General features: G+C 35.3%; 1 protein-coding gene across 2 annotated transcripts in view; it reads right to left on the bottom strand.

Annotated features, from left to right (window-relative positions):
• The window catches only part of LOC114355479 (uncharacterized), a 66,806-nt gene extending 46,000 nt beyond the window's left edge, over window positions 1–20,806 (bottom strand). For both annotated transcript variants that reach the window (XM_028308345.1, XM_028308367.1), the window contains exon 1: window positions 20,429–20,806. The gene's annotated coding sequence lies outside the window, so the exon portion shown is untranslated. The remainder of the gene's footprint in view (window positions 1–20,428) is intronic.
• Window positions 20,807–24,638: the final 3,832 nt, after the last annotated feature.

Here is a 24,638-nt window from a genome sequence, read left to right as displayed (position 1 = left end):
CTGCCCTCGGTTCCAATTCGGACTTTTATGGCAAAATTATGTGAGAACTCTATAGGTATAGTTCACACCAATAGAGTTGATGTCAATTATATCAATGATATTAGTAAAAATATATATATAATGCAGATATTGTCACTGATTTATCAATGCCTCATTTGTGCTTTGGATTGTAAACATAAACTTAATATTGAGACTAAAATATTATTATCAAATTTCATGTGTGACGTGTTATGACACCTAATTCCCTGGCAGCGATAATTAAGTATTTACAAAATTATTAAAACGTGAACTAATACTTATTAAGCTATACTTACTGCAAGAGTCGGTAATAGCTAAATTATTTACTTAATACTATAGAGTGGACTATACTCAGCTACATTTAATGCTAGGATCAGCCATAGCGCACCATCATCATGGACCACCTTATTAGTTATTTGGAGGGAAGCGATATATTATCTACTTATTAAATATTACAGCGTAGACTATACTTATCAAGCTACATTAATGCTAGGGTCAGTCATAGCGCACCATATTAGCCGACCAACTGGTTCACCTCAGCGGCGTACTTTCGATTTCGCGACCTCCGCCACGCCTTGCCGCTCACATACCAAGCTAGATCGTGATCTAAACTTGTTTACCAACAGCTTGCAAGTCCACTAAATATAGTTTTGTTAATAACAGTGGACAGACGAAATAGAAACTGGATACCAAATCGATAATGATACGAGTCACAAATCGATGGATGATAAATCTAACAGTCGTTGCGTTGTATTGATGACAACACTAGATAATAGATTTTGTGGCAAATTCACCCTTATCCTATTACAACTTATTGAGACTTTAGTATTTAGGTAGATGCGCGTCTACTATATTTGTATCGAACGTCTATTTTAAACCTCATTAGTAATGTTTTTTTTGTACAATTACTTGTTGTTACTTACCAATTGCCGTATTAAGATGGACACCATTAAAGATAATGTATTGATGTCGAAAAAAAAGATGTTTTTAACACATAATTACAAACATAAATTAATCTTCATACATCACCGTAGATTCGGTCATCGACAAAATAAATTCTTACTCGAGCAACAAGTTATTAATGATTTGCTTTAACGAATTCGTAAAATACGAATTAGAATACAAACTGTGACATTAATCTTGCACTTATCGCGAGACCAATTAAATGGCTTTTAGTAAAATCTTCGTGATAACAGAAGTTTCTCGCCGAGAAATAGAGCGAAAACAAAATGCGTTGTTGTGTAGAAAGCCTCAAACGTACAGGAAGGGACTAAGTATGGCACATAAGCTTCCCAGAAAAGGAAAGCCTTCCTCCGTGGATTTTGAGTCTTAACAAAAGGATATAAAATTCAAAACATATTGGGTAAATTCTTCATTTAGTAGCAGATTGATGTGCTGTCAACAGTAGGACACATACTCGATACTACAAATATAGTTAAACGACCACAAAAGCTGAGACATTACAACAAATTAATATTTATTATAATCGATTGATACAGCAAATTATTTTTTATTTTCGTATATGACTGTATCGGTTTTTTTTCGTATTTTGTGACTCAAATGACGTAAGCGCACGTTTATAACGTTGGGACGTGCATTGAGCTGCGCGCCATATAACTTTTAAACTTTGCATGAAAAATGATTGCGTTTTGGGCTATATTACCACAAGTCCCGTAAAAAACAACCATCATTGATTCATTTACTAACAACTGATTGTCAACTGTAGTACCTAATAAATAAAATAAAATCTTGCTTCTAGCAAAGATGGAATTACCTACTTATTAATTTTCGATCAGTTTCACATTGGTACGAAAATCAACCTCGCCAATATTCACCAGCTACTTATAATATTACCTACTTAATTTTGTAATCTCTGCATTAAGCTTTCCCAACTAGTCCCAACTGGCTGACTAACGAAACGAAAACTTCCCTCTCTGAGTAATCCATCAATAAATTAAATGCTCCAGTAACTACTTTTGCAACAATTTGTTTGCTTACCAGTCCCTCGTCCTTTATGTTCCGAGAAATCAAAGCGTATAAAGCGGATATCCCCACTTTTGTAGTTTCTTATGGGTATAATTATAGAGTTCAAAGTCGTGGGAGGTTTTCCAAAAAATCGCGTAGTCACCATCCATTTCCATCGTCATTAACGGGCCGAGGAGTGCGTCTCGACCGTACGGCCCAACGGGCAGGGCTCTTTGTATTTCTCGATTCGTCACGGGATTGACTGCAGCCGTTTTTTTTTCATTCGATTCTCGCCGTTATTGCTTTTGCTGTAAGAACCATGATGCCATAACATAATTTACATCGGTTAATGGGAAATGCTTGACAATGACAGGGAAATTCCGGTGTGCATCAGTTGCTATCCAATTATTTTCGCGAATCATTTAGCTGTTCTACAGCCAATTTGGGCTTTTATTCTTGCTTTAATTTGCGTTTAAAGTACTCACGTTTCTTTGAAGCTGCTTTTATTATTATACGTTATAACATAAGTTTTCTTTATATTAAATCTATTCAAGCCAAGAAAATGTAAAGAATTAAAGAGAAAATATTAGCGCTCCTAGCTCTACATAATGCTTAGTGCTAGTTATTATACTTGTTATCACATTTCTACGAAATCTCTAATTACTGAAATATTCCTTTTGATTTAACATTTTGCGATAGATAATTTCTGGCGAATATGTTAATACATAATAGTATTTATTAATTTTAAGCTGTAATTCCTTCTGATAGGTACTTGAAGTAGGTACAGTCGACAGCACATCAAGCTATACATTTTCGTTGCAAAGTCGCCCCTATCGCAACTACGTAAGATACCACAGTGTTTACGTTGACGTGCTGTTGACCGTACATAGCACAATCATCAACATATCTTTTCATCATTAATCATCATAGAGACCTGAAATTGTATTACAATTCTATCACATAATAATTTTCCCATTAATTTTGAATGAATGAGTCACTAAACTCTACATTAATGGTATACCTAATGCAATTATTTATTGCATCAAAACATAACATTCGAACAGCTCTTGACGAAAACACACATCTAATTAGCCGAACAAAGCCCAATAACGCAATAAAATCTTTTCACAGAGCAGCCATAAAATTTTAATGGACCACCTTCTTGGCAAAACTAAGCATTTTCATATATGGCAAAACTAAGCATTTTCATTAATAAATGGCAGTTTAAAGTTCTCGCTGGTGTAATTAGGAGAAATAAATGAAGATGACGCAATAACAATTTAGTACAGTTTCATCATATACATCTGCATTTTCAGCAGAACGAAACATCAGCGAAAACCGTAGGAGAAAATATTTTTTGTGCCAGGAAATGTAATATCCTTTACGCAAAACGTGCGAGTGAGATATTTGAAATATTGAGAAGTGTGATATTCCACCGTTCTTGCAAGATACTAATATGCCACAAGAAATGTAGGATTATTTTTCTTGCAACAATTTTGCGAACAACCGCAGTCCTATAGGGACGTGAGTGAACGAATTATTTGTTACTTGCATTTTCTGAGATGCTACATGCACGAGGAATTTGATAGTGAAATTTTGAGGATTGAAATTCTTGACTTGAATTTTCAAGGGAGCTTGACTTTTCAAGAATAAACATTGTGAACGTTGATAGGAAGAAATATGTCGGAAATGCCATGAGCTTTCTAAATGATGAGACATTTTCTTTCAACATTTAGGTAGTTATTAACAAGCCATATTTTGAATAAAGATATGTAAAATAATTAAAAGGTCCAAGTGGTTAAGTAATTCTTAGCAGGCGTAACTTTAAAACTGAATAATTGGGTGCTTTAAATTATTTATCACATTAATTAGGTTCAAAAGTCACATTAAGTGAAAATCTCTCCGTAATCATGAATAATTATATTTAAAGCCTTATATTGTTTTCTCGCTTTCAAGAGATTTAGGTACCGAAAATAAAGTTGCAAAAACAAATGCCTTTTACAGAACAAATTAGATTCTCTTCTTAAAAAGCCGGTCGATTTAATAATATTTACGGCTACTTTTAAAACTGCCAACATAGTTCAAAAGAGTTATTACACAATCACATTCTCTCAATTAATCACTCAAATCTGATGCAGATAACATGTTTTAAAACAAAGCATCTAATAACATACGAACAACGCAACTGTCAGTACCAACATTGTATTGTGAAGAAATTCGTTCGTGAATGACTATCGGTGTTGAAATGTATGGGAAACCAGGCATGAACACTTTGGAATGGAATTACACGTACCTCCCTATAGAAACTGCAAGCATTGCAATAACCTTTTAAAAAAGAATTCATACATTGCCAGTAACGACCATTGTTTAAGTGATTCAATCATCTAACTTCTGAGAAGTAAAAATCATTTATTACGTTTCAAACGTTGTCAGTCACTTGATTGAAACTCCTGATTTCTTACCAATTATTTATCAATTTCTTCTTAATGAGTATTTACTGATTAAATAATGTTTCGTTAGCGAGAGTTCTCAAATAAATTATTGCGTTTTCTTTATTAGAAATTTTAAGGGAATAAAAACTTAAATTCTTTTGTTTTATATTATTTGATTTGAGTCATAGTCAACATCAAATCAGAATAAATGCATTTGCACAAGATCGCATATATTACAATAATGACAAATTAGGACACATTTATATTAGAGCATTAAATTAAATTACCCATAGAATTACAGCCCATAGCAGTTCACTGCTGGTCATGAACCTCGCCCAATATAGGGCAATTTACCCTGTCTTCGATTCGTTGCATCTCCTGGCATCACCTTTTGGTGCAATATCTTACATATTGATTAACCAAATTAATGCTTATTACCGCTTACATGGGTCTTCATATTGGGTACTTAGCCTATTCTAACACTGTTAATGAGTGCAATCACGCGGTTCTTCACCAACTGGCCTATTTCGTGACTAGAGCTATCGTGCGACGACGCTGCTATCTCGATGGTCCGATGAAATTTATTGCTAAGCAAGAATCTTTGTGCCCGTGCACGCGTGAATGATTCACGCGTCGCCCGCGCACTCAGTCGGCAAAGCGTGGGTTGCCACATAGACTCGACAGCTACAGTACAGGGTTGCCAGTTTAAAAATTAACCTACCTCAAAGAGAAAGACTTCCTTGATTGATTTTGGACTTAATGTTTTAGGAAAGACATAAGATTCAAACTTTGTTGGTGTCTAGTCTTGGTGTGACTGATTTAACGATGTTATTGTGGTTGATGATATCTGGCGATAGATTTTTAGATACAGAAGTCTTCATAGAGCCATTTTAATGTCTGCAAAATGATTTCAATACAAAACAAATCCTTCTCACCTTTCACGCCCAATTTCGGAATAGTTTTCGTAATATAACAATCCAAAAGAAAATGTAAATTTCTTAGAGCAACATGGCATAGTAATGAAGTGAAAATCTAGCAGCTAATTAATGTAAGGACTATAGTGATTTCACCATAGACTATTCTTTCGTGGAGTAAACAAATTTGTCAACAACATTGGCGAAAGAAAATAGTGAAACGCCTGTTATCCCTTCTTATGCGTCACAATCTCTTCATCTGCACACTAAACTTGCAGATTGAAGGGCGAAGGGTCGGCAACAAGTTGTTTCATCGTCAGTCGTAAAATGCGTACTGAATCCGACAAATGTGTGCCATGTGACAACCCTGGCAGTACCGGCATACCGGCGCGGTCACATTCCGCGCGCCCCGACGTCGGCCGCCATATTGTAAAAATTCACACTATCTACATAATTGCTTCATACTTTCATTTACATACGTAAAACTATGACGTCAAGGCTCTTCTAGACATAAACAAGCTTAGACAAACATTACAACTTACCAAACTTTCAATAAACATTGTAGAAGGCAGCGTAACGAATTTAAGAGAAAGTGATTGCAAAAAACTCTACGCATAATTACACCTGTAACCTATGACTTTGATGAAAAGATTATAAAGGTTTATAATCAACGAATCAAATGAACTTACATAACTTTTGCTCGTTTGATTGCTATAAGAAATGTCTTCAATTTATGGCAGTAGTGTTACGTTGTTCACACTATTACGTGTGTTAGAGTTGTTCACACTAATATAATTGCCCTAATTGGGATTCTAATCTGCAACCGAAGCAGACTTGGTAGTTAGCTATGCTAACCACTGGATCAGGTAGCTTGATAGTGTACGTCACAGTCTATTAGGCACTGTGTTTTAGTTGACCTACTTGCACATTAATTAAATAAATCATATTTAATTAATCAATTTAGACTGTTAATTAATTTTAGGCAGGGCTTTGACGACTCATCCGAAGTGAAAGCACTGGTTAGAAAGTATTTAGTCGCGACTATTGATATGTGCATTAGAAATCTGTGAAACACAAGCGTTACTCTCTCACAGGGAGAGACAGAAGCGACATCAACTAGCGAATCTTTTTGTCCGTCAGCTCAGCCTAGAGCAAGGATTGAAAATATTTTATGAAAGTTTTAAAAGTGACAATTTCCAGTATTCCATCAAAGACCTACGCAGCTCTGAGGATCCTTGATGTTTTTAAGATTTTTATACTCTCTCACAGGGAAAGACAGAAGCAACATCTACTAGCGAATCTTTTTGTCCAGTTGGTTAAAGCCGAAAGCAGGCGTCGGTAACCTTACGACAAAACTAAAGGTGTCAATTTCAAATTTTCCGACTAAGAACCACTCAGCTATTCAACAAAGAAGATGTTTGATTTTTAGGGTTTTGATAATAGATTAAGGAATTGTAGAGTCGTAACTTTAACATCAAAGAGCCGCAGGTTGCCGACATCTGGCCTAGAGTTAGCCCGTCAACAAGATGCGTATGCGTCGTGTAAAGACGCCGACTTAGTCGTGTTAGGGACTTTTTATGCGTTTGCAGAGTGAAATTACCTTTATATCTTTAAGGCTGAGTTATACTACCTTATTTTAACCATGACTATAACGATAACCGGTGTTTTTTGTATGGAGTTTAACAGACTTTTGACGTTTTTTAAAGTTAAAGTAAGATGGTGCTCAATATAAGTACATAAATAAATCAAGTACCTATGAGGATTACATATTTTCAATTAAAGTTAACAGTGATTTATTATTTGAACGAGGCTTAAACTCTTATACACACATTTAATTGACCCACAGTTAATTGACATTTGATTACTAATAATTGCTTACGAAATCAAATTATAAATTTCGACTCTATGAGGTAATTCAAGTGGTTACTAAAATACTTAGATCTTTTCTAATTACCTACGTATTATTGTGTACGAATAAAATCTTCTATAGTTCTAATTCGTGTAAGAATTAAACAAAAGCGCCATTAACTTGATTCGGACTAAGTTACCTAATTAGATCTTAGAAAAACATATTATTGCGGACTAAAAGAAAGATAAGATTAGTAAGTTAGTTCTAATTAGTTTCTGTAATCACGTGTAACAGTACAAGCTAGTTTACTTCCCACTTTCTTCTATGAGTAGAACGAATTGTCTACTAAATCGTTTAGTTGATGTGTAGGCATTTGTCTGTACCAAATCAAGGCTTTTTATTTATAGTTCTTTTTTATTTTTCACGGGATTTTATGTATAGGTCTCTACCTATACATAAAATCCCGTGAAAAATAAAAAAGAACTATAAATAAAAATTATATATAATCAAATTGCTCTCAATTTGATTAACAAAATTGACAAAAGCAAAACTATTATGGACCCCGGTCTGACAATAAATTTTTTCAATTCAAAATTCAATTTCAATTCAAAAACGAGTAACAGTTTGTACTTATAATATTTATAGATGAACTTCCATTGATGTCTTTTTTATAATCGTAACGATTGATAATAACCAAACAGTTAAATATCAAGAGCTGTATCTTAACAAACTTTCTACGTAACAAGTGAAAATCATACCAAACTAATGATCAGATTCAATACTTGAAATTCCAAGATGAATCTCATTCGATTTCCAATTAAATCAGCGTTTAATATTAGAATTACTTTCAATACTTTTTCACGTACCCCTTTCCAAATGCTTAACATAATTACTGAGATCTATTAAAGTGATAAGTGTCGTGCAAACGTCTCTGCTAGAGCATTGCATGTCGCACGCTAAGCGTTGAGGGAAGGCAATTTAGAGCAGCCGTGTAAATCCATTTTAACTGGAGATTTAGTGACTGTTAAAATCTGCGCTGCTTGGGACGGTCTTTATAAATCTCTTTTTCAGGCTGTCCTTTTCGAACCATTGTAGTTAAGATATCAATGCACGCACAGTGGCTTATAGTATAGTAAGTCAGAGGTGTGATCGTCTTATATTGTTTGTCTGTCTTTCTCTGTTGTTTACTTTTATTAAGTTTAATAAAACGCAACTTTTATTACTTATAATCCTTTAATGTGCAAACACAAAATTTAGATTTTCATTTTGTGCATATAAAATGCGATAAAACGTTTAAACTTGTCACCTCAAGTAAGAAATCTTGTGTTAAAATACACTGGCAGATTCTTAACCAAAGTTTCTCGGTGATCTTTTTAAAATTTTATTTCACCGTCTTTTATGCAGCCTAGAACACTCGCCTCTGAGATGAATACACAAACATAGTTTCTTTGCCTCAACTAAAAAGACAAGTGCAAACGTCCTAAGGCATGTTATCGCATGATATACTGCGGTGGATTTTGACATTTATGATGCAGGTAGAGTCTTCATTTTACGGTTTACTCGTTTACTTTGTAAGGATTTGTTGTTCACATTTTAAAATGTCGTTGGCACATAACGGAGTTGTAAGAAAATTTATTTTCTTCACATTTTTAAGAGGTGATATTTACACGGTGCATTCAAAACGGCACAGTATAAAAAAGAACCCAAAAAGGGACTAGTAGTAGTTTCGCACGATTTTCCTTCGCAGAACTAGTAATCGCATACTACTAGTTCAAAAAAGAGTCAATTCGCACGCGATTTTAATTCTTTTGATAAATCCGGACGAAACGCCTACTAAAAAAAAAATATTATTAAAAGGGGACGTTTCGCACGAATAAAAAAGCCACCGTCCAGTAGGTATATTGTTATTGTATTGTTAACGAGCATACACAGTTGTGTACTTAGCATGACAATTTTCGAATCTAACCTACTTGGCGTAATTGGGCAGGCCTCCTACTAGGTGGACCGACGATCTGGTAAAGGTCGCGGGAAGAGCCTGGATGCGGGCAGCGCAGGACCGTTCATTGTGGAAAACCTTGGGGGAGGCCTTTGTCCAGCAGTGGACGTCATTTGGCTGAAAAGAAAGAAGAAGAAGAAAGAACCTACTTGGCGTAATATTCGGTGCGATCCGGCCTAACGCAAGGACCGACCCATAATTCATACAAATTAATGCTGCCCAGCTATGTTCTATTTCTTTATCAATACGCATTACATTCCATCACATCCCAACATATATGTGGCCACCCTATTTCACTCTACAGGGTGACCAGGGAGTTAACGTTCCAAGCTAAAATTTAGATTCCTTACATCAAGGTGTATGTTCTACCCCCATGTATGTTCTACGATTTTGCTTAATTTAACAGATAGAGTTAACTGTGATTTATCCTTAGTTGGTTTTTAACTTTTTTCTCACTCTGGAAGCTTCTCTAGAGTAAGTCAAACAATCAAATTACAAGTGCTCGCCATAATGAGAAAAGAATTAAAAACCAACCATAGGTGATGTTAAGGATAAATCGCAAAATTAACTCTATCTCCTAAACTAAGCAAAATCGTAGAACATATATGGGGGTGATTTACGTACACCTTGATGTAAGGAATCTAAATTTAATTTTGAACGTCAACTCCCTGGCCACCCTGTATATCGATGTCATTCAAAAGTGCGCTAGGAACTAACCTGCAAACCGTTCAGCGCATGCGAGTTTATATTTACGGCGGGTTAACTTTATCCGAAAGACCCAAGATTGATGTCCTTGGGGGTTGCTTTTGTCAAACAAACAAAAGCTTAGAGACACTTCCCAGGGGCGGCCGCCCCGGCGAGCAATATGTTGCTGAATTTTTAGTAATGCTCTCTGTTTCCTGATTTTCTACTCAGGGGTTTAGGGGCTTTACGAATTCCATTCGATTGAGCGCTGACAAAACATTTTGAGTGTTCATTTGAAATTGGGCCCAAGATTTCAGTTTATTGTTTTTCAAAGATTTTTAAATTTAAGAGTCACCTAGAAGATTTTGAATGAACAATGGTTACTACATATGTGACTCATAGCCTATACACTACCTAGAGTACTAATACAAATTATGCCATGTTGAATGGTAATAATTAAACCAACGCTTTTGCGAAGTTACTGAATACATACCTTACCAATTATTTTACTGTGATGCGCCTTTAATAATAGCATGTGTAGTTTTTATTATCTACAATTTTATACTTCGAAATTGCAGATAAAATAAAACTACGATCACCAGCAAAGAAACGCTGACTCGCCTTAAAAATCACTTAAATCGTTGTTGTTAATTACTTTCGTCTCACTTCGCCGTGCAGCCAACTTGCGAGATGGACTCATTGCTCGAGCCCAACCTAATGGAATGCGAGGAAATTAAAAATAAGTTCACTGCAGTCTCTTCCGCAAATAAATGAGGCTCTCTCAACTGGCGTTTATTGCCTTATCTCAAGGAGAATGATAGTATTATATCCCAGGACAAAAAACTTGTACCATGTCTTTGAACCTTGGCAAGAAACCTTGGAACGCAGCCAATGTCATTGCTCGAGGCTTAGTAAAGGCGAAACGTAAAATGAATTTTAAAAAAATCTCTTTACGCATATTTGTAGCGTGAATCCCGTCTCATCAACATCGTAAAATTTAAGTGTAAATATTTTCACTCGACGTCAAAATACATAAATATTTTAGAGCCTATAATGTTCCAAAGACTTTGTATTAATTCAACTCGGCTGCCTTTTCAAGAGGGCCCAAATTAGCGAACCATAAATGATCAAAGGAATCGAATAAATTACAATCGATTCGGTCGACTGTCATAAAGTTCGATGTTCATTGACCTAAGGGAGGGTCTACCGATGTTACCGAAACAACGAACAAAACCCGTTGAGATTCCAGTAACAGCCCGTTTGGAAGCAATAAACGCGAACTTTTAGCATTTCAGTTAACTTAAGCATCCCCATAGCCAATAAAGTTACGACCAAAAAATACACTGATAAAAGTTTTACACGCCATTTATTTGTGCTTCAATGTACATAATATATTATTAAACCTATCTAAGACTTCAAGGTAATTTTAAAAACAATATTTAATTTCTTATTCTGAAAAAAGATCTTTACAATTCTAAGAATCTTCCAAAACAAATACTAACCAGGTGTCAATCTTTCAAACAAGAGCTAAGTAACGAGAGGGAAGTTATTTCATTTATTTTCATTTAAAATCCTCTGGATAATTTGAAACATTGTCTCGACAGCTTTCCAGCTCGTTACAAAATTTCGCCAATTTACCAAGAATTTCGACGAAATTATCTATCAAATACAATTTTATTGTTCAGATACAGAGCTCGGAACTCTCTAGAAACGGTATGTTCTGACATCGGCGAGTTAGTGATGCGTGCGCTGCGTTCTCTACTCAATTTCCACAATTCAATGCCGAACTATAAGTTCATTAATTACTTCTAAACCCCGTTTCCAATAATAGCGCGAGTAAATTATACCTTGAACGTGTTGTTATACCGTGCCCACTCCAAACTTAGTAATAACATTGTGGATTATCCCTCCGAGGCTCACAACTTTTCTTTTTCACGAAACCAGAGCCTACTCTAGGGATTATTTGGTCTGTGTCTACACGGGAAGCAATAACGAAATTTAGCTGTTTTTATGTAACCGCCCATGTAATGTAAATACGCACGATAATAATAATTAAACTACCGTAGTATCTTTCCGGACATTACGTTTCACACACTAATTATTATTTAGGTAATGTTAATATACACTTAAGCGTATAAATAACGACTGTTTTTCTTTAATTGCATTATTTATGATTTGATTAAACGTTATACTCGTATTAAATTCGCCATTGTTACGAGTACATAGGTACGTTTCGTGTTTTCGATTTTTTTCCGACAATTAACAGAAAAATCCAATAAGGAGTACAGTTTAAATGGCTCAATGAAAAATGGGTTTGTATAACGCATAGCGGCCATAATATTTATGCGTGTGATTATAATTAATCATATTCAGCTCACATCGGGGTCCTTCGGTTCTATTCACTCACTGAAAGTGGCTCACGTAACAAAGGAACGGTAACCCGATACGTGAGGAGAAATATGATGCATTAGTAGGCTCATATTCCATTGCGGTGGACCCATTTGCTAGCTAATTGGTTCTGACGGGTCCCCAATGTTCGTGGCGTGGTGAAATCGCGTTCTGACGCGGTGTCGCGCGTTTTACCCGCAGTTTTGTATGTAGGTAGTGTGACGTGTGGGCATAATGACGTCTGTTTGGAATGCCGATTCTACTGGACTACAGCGGTTGAAGATTTGACTCCCGTCGAGGGTAGATGTTAATATGATTAGATAAGTACTAGCATGAGGTCGTATCCTTAAGTATCTCTATTTAAGACACTCTTAGTGCCAACATCGCCATAAAATAGAAACAGTTATGATGTTACCTAACTTGTTTCTTATTATAACCACAAACAAAACAATATGAGGCATACCCATATTTTGTGTGTCTGAGTCACATCTGAGTTCAACAGTACCTAACGGTCAAAAGTCCGTACGTATTTCATAACTCCCAATATGAATATCTTCCAAAGTTCAGAATAGCAGACTAGGCCTTACTATTTTGGGTTGGAAATTATTCATAACTCAAACGATATTAAGTTTAAAATAAATTCACATATACGTCGTCTGCAAAACTGCACCACCGTACTTTTAAGGCAGCTATGGAAACTGGAGACCACTGCAGTAACGCCTTGCCTTCAAGTGGCTATGCAATACTCGTGATATCATACGCAAAGAGTTCTTAGCTCGCTGTTCACGTACAGAAAAACGCAGCGTGGACCTTTATGAGTTCGTCGGTTCACCTTGTGGTTCACCCACAATAGCAGAAAGGCGCTTGACGCAGGCCGCTACCAACCGGGCATTGTGGAAATCATTGGGGGAGGCCTAATGTTCTGTGACTGAAATGATGATGAAGCCTTGCTATGAGGAATATTTTAGACCTTATTATTGGAAATGCCCTTAACATAGCTTTAAAGATTAAAATTGGGTCTCTACAAGCGAATTGCAAACATTAAATTGCCAAGTTAATGGCAATTGTCAGTTTTAAGTAACTATTTCACCCCAACATCTATTATATAAAAGAAAGTCGTGTTAGTTACTCCACTTATAACTCAAGAACGGCTGAACCGATTTAGCTGAAAATTGTCAGGGAGGTAGTTTAGAGCCAGGAGAAGGACATAGGATACTTTTTATCCCGTTACTAGCTGACCCGGCGAACTTCGTACCGCCTTAGCGTAGAGATTTTCTTAATATTTTTTTCCGTAAGAACCATCCTTGGACTTCCACAAACATTTAAAAAAAAGAATTATCGAAATCGGTTCAGCCGTTCACACGTGATGCCGTGACAACGCGAAACGGGTTTCATTTTTATATATATAGATTTATTGCCATTAAGGCGGAACAAAGTTCGCCGGGTCAGCTAGTTGTAAATAAACAATGAATTTAACAGGCATTTAGTTACTAGCACCATTTTTTTAGTAGTTTAGGCGAGATACTCGTACTTATAACGGATGAAATATATGAGTACAAAAACATTTGCCCCGTAGGATATCGAACCCGCAATCGCTTATGATGTCATAATCCTGTGTACCGTAGAAACTACCAGCACCGGTAAGGTTGGCTTTCTTTTTGATGTAATTTTAAATCTTATTACATGACATTTATCATAAAGCAGGTCTTAAGTCAGGTGACTGTACCGAGATGTGGGCACGACTCACATTCCGTCCTTTCACCTTTAGGTAACCGGGCCAAAAAACTTTTGTGTTGTAATATTTATGCGAGATATACTAAAATCAATTTGAGGTTAGGTATACTGAAATCCTGAAACCCTAAAATTGCTTAGATATTATACATATTACGTATCTTAATTATTTATGTTAGCTTCGTAACTATTAGGTCGTTTAACATAATTTAATACAGTTAAGAACTGTCGTCATTAATAAAGCGTACTTTTCCTTTAGGATTTTTAAATTTTAATAACGATTGACATCCAAGTTTTCGTCCAGAATTACTTGGAAAGTTAACAATTCTAACATATCTCAACTCTAAATGCGGTCAAGTGTAGTGTGGCCGTGTAAATAATGGAGATTTGAGAATTTTCGCAACTTTTAAATCCTAGGAGACAGATTAAAAAACCCGGCACGTATAACAAGATCAGTGCATTGTTTTTAGAGCGCTTTACGCATCGCGTTCGCCCGCGGCCATACTTTTGAGCACGTGACGTTTTTCCTTTATTAGAAGAACGGTAACGAACCGGTGTTTTGAGTTAACTGAAACTGCAACGTTGTATGCGTCTTTATCTAAACTTCTCTATAGACGCTTAACTAGCTTAGACATCATCTAAGCGAGTTAAGCGACTATGTGACGACTGATGTGACCTTTACCTATAATGTGGTTGTTTTCTTGTAACATATCATAGATGGACGTCATTTCAGTTTATTCTATTTCCATAACATTTTCAGCACTTACATTTTAGATTTAAAGACAACGGTAATTAATAAGACTATCGTCTAAATAATTTTATTTATGTTTCCGTGGAGTTAGTATTTAATTTTACTCTCAAATAAACTGATCTTTTTGCAGTAAGTATAATGTGAAAGATACTTTAGAGGGGAACATGTTAAGCAGATTAGTACAAGGACGACTAGTTAGTTAGGCTAAGGGGCCAGCGGCGCTTAAGTGTACTTAACTACATAGGCAATTTGGCAGTATCTAATATCTATAGTATAGGACCTACAAAACTGCTGTGATAAAAGTCAAGTGTTTCTTAAAATCACTGCCATACCACGGCCATACTGTAAATAAATGCAAGTATCGCTCACAATATTTTTTTAATTAAAAATAGTTAACGCTAATAGCAGGCCTGTTCTTCTCCGCGAGTTTACATCGAAAACAAAACACGCACGATGGCCCACCTACAGGATACTATTCGACAAGGCCTCACATACGAGCGAACATTGACTCACGCACGCGTATTCTTGTGTATGATGGAAGAAAATAAAGAAAATGGTGTACTAAATACTGTGCCGTATTTAACTGCTTAAAATAATAATAAAAACACAGATTGTACTTTTTTAAGTTGCCACAAGACACTGAGAGGTAATTAAGTAGTTAATATTATTCATGATAATTCATGCTAAATCATGTATTTCCTCCGCCATTTTCCGCAGTTTGGCACCTCACGTCACATCATTTTACCGAAGTCAGCCTTAGAGCTTCGGCGCAGTGCCGATCACTGACGTTTGTCAACAAAATGGTGCTTGACTCTTGAGACACCACAGAATAATAATAAGTACTACGTACAGAAGTTTTACTTCGCGAAGGTATTTAAAAAAATGTATGCTCAATGTCATTAACAATATGGTGTAATTTAGCTTGTCTCAAGAGTCAAGCAAGTTTGTCAGAAGTTTTGTTGACAAACGTCAGTGATCGATACTGCGCCGAAGCTATAGGGCTGACTTCGGTAAAATGATGTGACGTGAGGTGCCAATCTGAAGAAAATGGCGGAGGAAATACATGATTTAGCATGAATTATCATGAATAATATTAACTACTTATTTACCTCTCAGTGTCTTGAGGCAACTTAAAAAAGTACATTCTGTGTTTTTATTATTATTTAGGCAGTTAAATACTGCACAGTATTTAGTACACCATTTTCTTTATTTTTTTCCATCATACACAAGAATACGCGTGCGTGAGTCAATGTTCGCTCGTATGTGAGGCCTTGTTGAATAGTACTCTTGTAGGGGGCAATCGTGCGTGTTTTGTTTTCGATGTAAACTCGCGGAGATGAACAGGCCTGCTAGTAGGGTAGAGTCGGTAGAGTTTCAATTACCATATTGGCCGTGACCAAAATTAGAAAAAATAATTTATTCTAAATATAATCAACAGCCACCAATGACACTGGTTTTGTGAGATATTGAATAAATAGGTAAATGTCAAAGGTACCTGCAAAATATGCGCACATTTAATAGTTTCGGATGACGGCAGATCAAGCTAACATTGTGGCATCTTATGTCGTTGTAATAAAAGCGACATTGCAATAAAATTGTATACCTAGGCTAATGTGCTGTTAGCTAGACATGAGTAAAAAGCTAATTCTATAATTAACCATCAGTCATTCTGCGGGCGTGGGAACCTGTTTGATCAATACGATTGTTGGTATCGACAGGCGACATTGGATTTTACTTACCCGTAAGTTTCTCCTTGTCATTAATGTTTTTATCAAATTTTAAGTTAATATTAAAAGTATAATTATTACTTAATATTTATGTAAACGATCATAAACACACATGTCACCAGTTTGAAATTAATAACAAGAACGCATCATCAAACACGTATAATTGCGCAAAATGTGTCGTTATAAAACTGTAGACGTCAAATTGAGGCGTCTAGTTTCAAATCCCGCTAAAACGATTTTGATAAGATTTCGAGAAATTGAAAAAAACCGCTTACCCATATAGCTTTGGCCTTAGGCAAAAAAAAATATGATACGAATTATTATTGTCATCTGGCAATACTAACAGTAATTGCTATTTATCTTTAAATTAAATATAATTTGAATTATAATGAAAACTATTTTCGTTTTGGCGTATTTTGTTACGAACATTCGGTTTTAATGGGATTTGAAACGGACATGTTGTATTTTAGCGGGATTTGATAAGAGCAAATTATGAAGCAACCACGTTATACAAAAATCTCCATACTGATTTCGCAGTCACGTGACCAAAATACCGTGCTACCATTGGTCAATCAACTTTTAGAGGGTTTTGAAAGAAACGGACGGCGTTTTAGCGGAGTTTGTAACACAAACATAATTTTAAGTGCTAGTTTAGTAGTCTTTTATTGTATTTTGATCGAAAATGATTGAATAGTATGATGAGAAAATTGCAGTAGCATCATTTAGAGATATAAACAGAAATTAGTTGCAGGAGCGTTTTAGCGGGTTTTGAAACTAGACGACTCAATTATCTATCAACAAGATATTTTCGAAAGTAGCGACGTATTTCTCTTCGCTTTCTTGTTACTTCGCCAAATTACTTGAGCATCAAGTAAAGGTAAACAATCGGCGTGATTGTTAACCTGTGGGTGTCGTGGTTGCGCAAGCGCCGAAAGTCGGGACGATTTGACAGGCGGATATCGGCAAGTGGCCTCGGCTGAGTTTCCAATGACTCATCACAGTCATCACTAGAGAATACCCAGCCTCTGCCCACAATTCGAGTATACTCAATGTCATCCGACCACTTAGACCTTAAGAGGTATTTTAATTGACTATTTTATGACTCAAGTTCGATGTGTCTGGGTTTGCCGATGATAATCTGTTATTGACATTCGTTTTTTGCGTCCGGGATTTGCTTTTAGACAATCGATAACTGTTTTTTTGCTCTTCTCGATAAAGAAAAATAATCCTTGAACACTTATCCGAAACAATGTGTTAAACGAAAGCTCTCATAGTTCTACTAACTACAACATGCAAGCAGAAAAGAAAAATACTCTCAACTTCATAAAGAAAAGCAATGCGGAGGATGGAGACAATAGCAACGAAAATATCAAGGCCTATTGAAAACTAGTTACTTCTACAAGATCAGCTCACGCTTCGGCTCGCAGTCGTATTTTTTGCAGCGATAGAAGAATTCCGTAGTGACAAAGGAATGCTGCATGACCGCGTTTCCATTGTAGCAGACAGCATTGGCAGTTGGAAGATAAACAGTCATATTTTCTGTCGAATATTTTATAAGAAATCGAAATCGGGCGTCTGATATTTGCAAGAGGATTCAATCAACTGAGTGAATTACGTATTTGTTTTTGAAGAATCGAGTCTGATTTCACTTAGTAGGGCCTATTAGTGAGTATGCATTCAGACTACAAACGGACTTCGATTAAAATGTAGATCGATTATTATTGAAATATTATTAAAACTTGCACAAAGGCAAAAAAAATCATCTAAGTACATACCGTATTTTTTCTGTGCAAAACACTATTTTTTTAAGCTTTTTGCTTTTTTTTTTTTATATGTCAATATGTCTACGAATTTAAGAAAAAACTAGACAAAATCAATAAAATATAACATTAAAGTGGTGGTCAACACTTTTATAGTTCGTCCCTCCCGCCCGCTTCAATGGAAATGGAAACGTAGCGTAAGCCGGATCTAGATCGCTCGAAGGAACATTACAAGAGTTTTATATTTTATATTTATTACCTAAGCTCACAGACATTCAATTCTATTAAGAATTAAAATTGATAATAATAATATTCTTGTAGTAAGGGGGTTTTTAATAAAGTGCTTTCATCACGCACCCACCAAAGCGTATTCCCGCATTACTAAAAAAAAATGTATGGAAATGTTACTTGAGGGTGCCACGCATGCGGGGCAATCCCGCCTGCTTGATGAAATCCGCACGATACTTATTAAAAACATCCTAAGTTGAGCAAAGTCAAGACTCATAAAATATTGTTTTGATAAAATCACTTGTTACGGAATTGCTCTACAAGTTAGACAACAAACAACATCAAGATGCATATGACAAGATAATTTAATTCAAAGTGTGTTCGAGTTAATAGTGCGTTTGCCGCGATCGTGACGCCATGACGAAACTGGCGTTACTATAATGATTGGCTTGTAACAAAAATAGTTAGCCGACAAAGAGAATCATAGAAATTTCTGACGGTTGATTAAGCAATCTTCATCACGCTGAGAAGTACTTAAGATTGCGAAAGAATAAAACAGCCAGTTAAGTATACTTAATACTCAATTAGGATATTGAGGTGTTTTCATGGCACGTATCAATGTCAATTATAACTGCACCTACAGGTATTGTAGAGAAGCAAAATATTTCGAAGATCAGCTAGCATGAATAACCACAGTGTAACTTATGTTTTGTTAGCAGACTACACTATTATGAAAGAATTATTGGGTTCACCTCTAAATATCAAAGTAGAGACTAAGATGCGAGATGACTAAGGCTGAGTTGCACCACCTAAATTTGACCGTAACTATGACGATAACCGGTGTGTTTTGTATGGAGTTTGAGAGATTTTTGACGTTTGTCAGAGTTAAAGTAAGATGGTGCAACCCAGCCTAAAAGCTCAACTGTAAAAAGGCTTAACTCAAATTACTTGTAATCAGGTACTTGTACCTATATCATATTCAAATTATGTAACTTTATCCAAGCAAAATGATGTTAACAATACATTTTGGTTAAAACATTATAACAATATTTTAGAGCAAATAATAAATTTATCAAAACATTGTGTAAATCAAAGGCAATATTTCCCGGATCTAATTAATATTATACTTTGAAAATACTATGTAAGCAATTTACGTCAATTTTATTGACACATAATGGTATTCTAATTGGAAGTAAATAAGCAAATAACAAAACCTGCCTACCAACAACATTAATTAATGTACGGTAAGTCAACATTTGGGAATGATATTTGTCAAGAAGGCTTCAAGTGAAATTAGTTTACCTCCCTAAATATACATTAAACAATTGTTTACACTTAACGTTATTCCCTCGAACTTCAAAGCATATTTACTGGGGTTTCTTAGTTACCTAGGTTACATACTTGGGGTAATTAGAATAATTACTAATTATGATTTATAACCTACGATTTCTACGTATAGAATGGTTAAAAATGAAATCTACTGGTCTCTACGTTGCAGACTCGTGCAAAATAATTACATAAAGTAATATTTGGCGTGACAATTAGGTTGCACAATGCTCTACAATTTTTTAAACGCAAACTTCGTTTGTAAGTTCTTATGCATATACTCGTAATGTGAATGACAGAAATATAGCGCTTACCTAAAAACATATAAGCAACCTAAAAGCATATTAAATTAACTCTCAAAACAACTACGAAATAATTACATGCTAAAAACAAAATATCTAATTACATACTATGATTATCACAATATCAATTTCATCAGCATTAATAACTTTATGCAATGTTAATGTAGAGCTAATCAAATCTCCACTATCACTGCTAAAAAGTGATTACAACATTTAATCAACAGTGATATGTCCTTTTAATGACACCATGCTTGTATAATTTATGAAATCGATACGATATTAACATGCAAAAGCTCAAAATAAAATATGAATGTAAGTTTTAAGCATGCAAAACAAAGTTTGATAAAGAGTACTCACCAAAAGATAAGTGACAATCCAATCAGAAATAAATCACAACAAAAACACAGAGCCGGATGATTCAGTGCACACCACGGGCCGGGCAGGATACGTACGATATAATAAAATAAAATCACCAGGGTCAAACAGGATCGCACAATTTAAACAAAACGTGGTTCGCACACCATGCTCACTGTCCAGGGTTCCTACGCTCTACCGACGGCCGACCAGTGCTGCGGCCTTACAGTTACAGACGTTTCATAATAATCAATGCGTGAGTGTTGTAATATTTACGTAATTTTTTCAGGCTGTCAGATGTTCGCGATGTTGACAAGCAGCAGCGAGAGAACCGCTCCCGACGAACGCACGGGCCGCACTGCCTGCCCATAACAGCAAAAGGTCGTTCGTTACCCACATTCTCTTTCCGCGCAAGCCTTCCCAAGTTAGAGGGGGACGCACGATCAACATGCCCAAAAGCACTCGAGACAGAGAGAGATATAACACAGCCTCAGGAAAACCCGAATCCGAGTCTTGATAGTTCTAACTTACGACCGTGCTTCGCCTTTGTGAATTATTTGAAAGGTATGTTTAGTTGCACAATCATACGTGTAAACGGAAACGGTAAAAACGGTTTAATTGTTATATTATAGACGTAAGTGAACTGAGCAATTTACAAGTAAATGCCAATGGATATACGTGGCGGGAGCTGGTGGAAAATAGTCAGCATTTTCAAACAATTTTCTTCGCGGCGGGGAAAACAATTAGCTCTCATTCATAAACGGTTATTATAACATAACATATGGCCGACATATCCACGCTAATTGCTTCATTTGCTATTCATAACAGATCTTAATCCTTAATTAAAGCTCATACACACCAACCATAACTCGGGCTTAGGGCGAATTGGGAACTTACCATATTAACGATGGTATTAGAGCTTAATACATATAATACATAAAAGGGGTTTCAGTATGTGAATAAAGATTAGACCCCCAATTTGATATCGGTATAAACAAACCGTGTCATTAATTTGGCCGTACAATCGGAATTATATAATCTGTGCGGCTTAGTGCGAATTTTCGACACTAAAATATTATTATTATGTCGCGCGTTATGACCGCGCAATTAATAAAGATTTTAGTGGCGGGAAATTTCGCTTCAGCTCATCTCCATCCATTTGTTAAAAGCCTTAAACGTACACTCATCATTACTCTTTTACGATAAATTTTAGTCCATTGTTATGCGAAAAATCTCTGACTTAAACGTTTGTTCCGCTTCCACTATCGATAAATTATCTGTCATTCAATGATTGTATCCGGATTGTAAAAATAGTACTACATTTAGTTAATTGGACAAGAATAAAAGTTAATTAATTAACGTCGCTTTAGCCTACCTACTGAATGACTGAAGCTACACATCTCAAAGAATTTTACGCAAAGTCGATGTAAGACGACAGCACGTCAAGGTAAGCACGTTGGAATAAGTGATATTTTCCAAAAAAAATCCTTAGTCTGATTTGCTATCGACTGTGCATTTCTTTATAGTAAAACAGTTGAAAAAGGTACATAAATTGATATTTTAATATGTCTTTTGGCGTAAAGCTTTGACAGATCACTCCTCGAGGAAAACTTTTTAGCATTCTTTTTATTTTTGAACCAAAACAACAAAAATACAGACAAAAAAATAATTATTGAGATTAAGATATTCTTCGAATTCCTACCGATGTAGTTTCGTGTCAAAAATAACATTATTAACGTTGTAAAGAAAAGTTATTAAAACAGCAATTAATCATGTAAACTATAATCTTGAACCAATTTGATGGCTTGCTTAAATTACTTAATCTCAACAATCTATTGTATGCCAAATTCACACCAGTTATTTAGCGTGGGAAACATCCTCATTGATATCTGGTAAATCTATTTCCTATTGTCATTTACTCATTTACCAACCGTACTGAAATAATTTCGTTGATTATTTCCTCGAACCACGAACATTTTTTGTTTTATTGATATGTTAAATTCACGACCATATGGTGAAGTAGAGCGGTAAACCTAGAAGATTGTGGGTCTCTAATTTCATAACTCATAGAGTGACTTCTACTTGGAACTTTTCCTTAAATTGACTAAGTAGGTACGTGTGAGAGCTCCGCAGCAAAAAATCTTTGTCTTATTTTTTGTAATAAAATTATCTCATTCTTTCTTTTAAGACTTTCATTTAATTTATTAAACATTATTTTATTTTATTAATTTTACACAATACAAACACCTGCTAATAACATTGCGGTAATGGCATGCGTCAGTTACAATTATACCCAAATGCAATTTACAATCACCCAAATTGAGGCAATATTAATTTATAGCGATGGAATACCATTATTAAATCATCCCAATAAAGGCTTCAGCAGGATTCGAACTCGTAACCATATTTGACACGATGTGTACCAACGCCAATCGATAAAGGTATAATATTTTACGTTGACTTCAAAAAGCTGGGATATGACGTATATAATATCATTAAAATTAATACGCAGTTGTGTCACCCTAATTATTATTTCCTATTGTCTACATAACTATGTGTAAATTGATTTAATATAAATTACAATTTCGAGGTAAATAATCCTATTACTCGAAATGCCGTGCTTGTCTCTACATATACGAGTACATACACATAAAGGATTACTCGCCTACTTATGTACGCATTCAGGCAGCAGTAATACATTACCTTTGAATCACCTCGATTCCTCCCAAATTAATGTATTACGGGCATTCCTTACTGAATGTACGGATTTCGAAACCTAACGGGTGAATACACTCGAAGGAATCTGATTTCTCGTACTAATCAAATTCATACGGTTTAAGGCTTTAGGCAGAACTTTTCGGCCGTCCGTATGAATTTCGGAATACGTGATTTGGTAGGAATTGTTAGTTTTTAGGGTTCCGTAGTCCTGACAAGGAACCCTTATAGTTTCGATATGTCTGTCTGTCTGTCCGAGGTTTTGCTTGGAAACTATTGGCACTAGGGAGCTGTAATTTTGTGGAGGTATGTATATTAATCACGCCGACAAAACGGTAAAATAAAATAAAAAATTTAGGGTAGCTCCCCTACATGTAAAGTGGGGATGCTTTTTTTTCATCTTCTACCCCATCGTGTGGGATATCGTTAGATAGGTCTTTTAAAATGGCTTAGGGGATTCTTAGACCATTTTTCGATTTAGGGATCCGTTTGCAAAATGTTAAAGTTTAATGAGCCAATTTTTGTCCGAGTAGGCTCTAAAACTAAACTGTTGGCTTGAAAAATCTGGAAAAAATCATGATAATAGTGATTTTTATGAACTTTCAAGGAAAACTATAGCGGTTAAGATAGATCAGTTGGTTCAAGAGTAAAAGTTGTTTTACTAATCTTATATTTTATCCCGTTCGAAATTAAAAAAAAGTCTGCTTATTTATTGCCATAAAGGCGGAACAAAGTTCGCCGGGTCAGCTAGTATATATATAAAAGAAAGTCGTGTTAGTTACACCACTTATAACTCAAGAACGGCTGAACCGATTTAGCTGAAAATTGTCAGGGAGGTAGTTTAGAGCCAGGAGAAGGACATAGGATACTTTTTATCCCCTACGAAATAAAAAAAAAGTCTGCTTATTTATCGCCATTAAGGCGGAACAAAGTTCGCCGGGTCAGCTAGTGTATTATAAAATATTATACCTAATAAAAATTCCTGTATAAGAAGGTCGATTATGGCAAATAAGCGCGACAGTCTGTATATGAATTTATTAGTTTAACTAATTAAATGATTTATCAAATCTATTCGTCGATCAACGCTATAAATAGGACCTATGTTAAAATATTCACAAAGGTTAAAGTTCAACCGAGTTTTGTCATTTAATACTTCAGTGTATTAGATATAGAAGGTCTTTGAATGGTCAAAATTGAAATGAGTCATCGTATTTAATATTTCTATCGATTAATATTTCCAAAAGTTGTCAATAACATTATATTTATTGCAATGTCAATTTGATTTGCCAAGTCCGAATGTAGATGACTCATTTATGTTGAAAATGAGCTTAAAATAATCTTAATTTAGGTATGTTTCTAGTATTCTATAGAGCTGTGACTAAATAAAAACAATAAAACAAAAATGTAGGTAATTTTTTCATAGATTTTTCATTACGATTTTCCATATTATGTTAAAAAAGTGTTGAATAAACCTTATAAAACCCGCGTGTTTCTTACT

The sequence above is a fragment of the Ostrinia furnacalis genome, unplaced genomic scaffold (genome assembly GCF_004193835.3).
Source record: "Ostrinia furnacalis isolate ACB-3 unplaced genomic scaffold, ASM419383v2 OfSCF0207, whole genome shotgun sequence".
NCBI lineage: Eukaryota > Metazoa > Arthropoda > Insecta > Lepidoptera > Crambidae > Ostrinia > Ostrinia furnacalis.
This window is presented reverse-complemented; position numbering and strand designations above follow the sequence as displayed.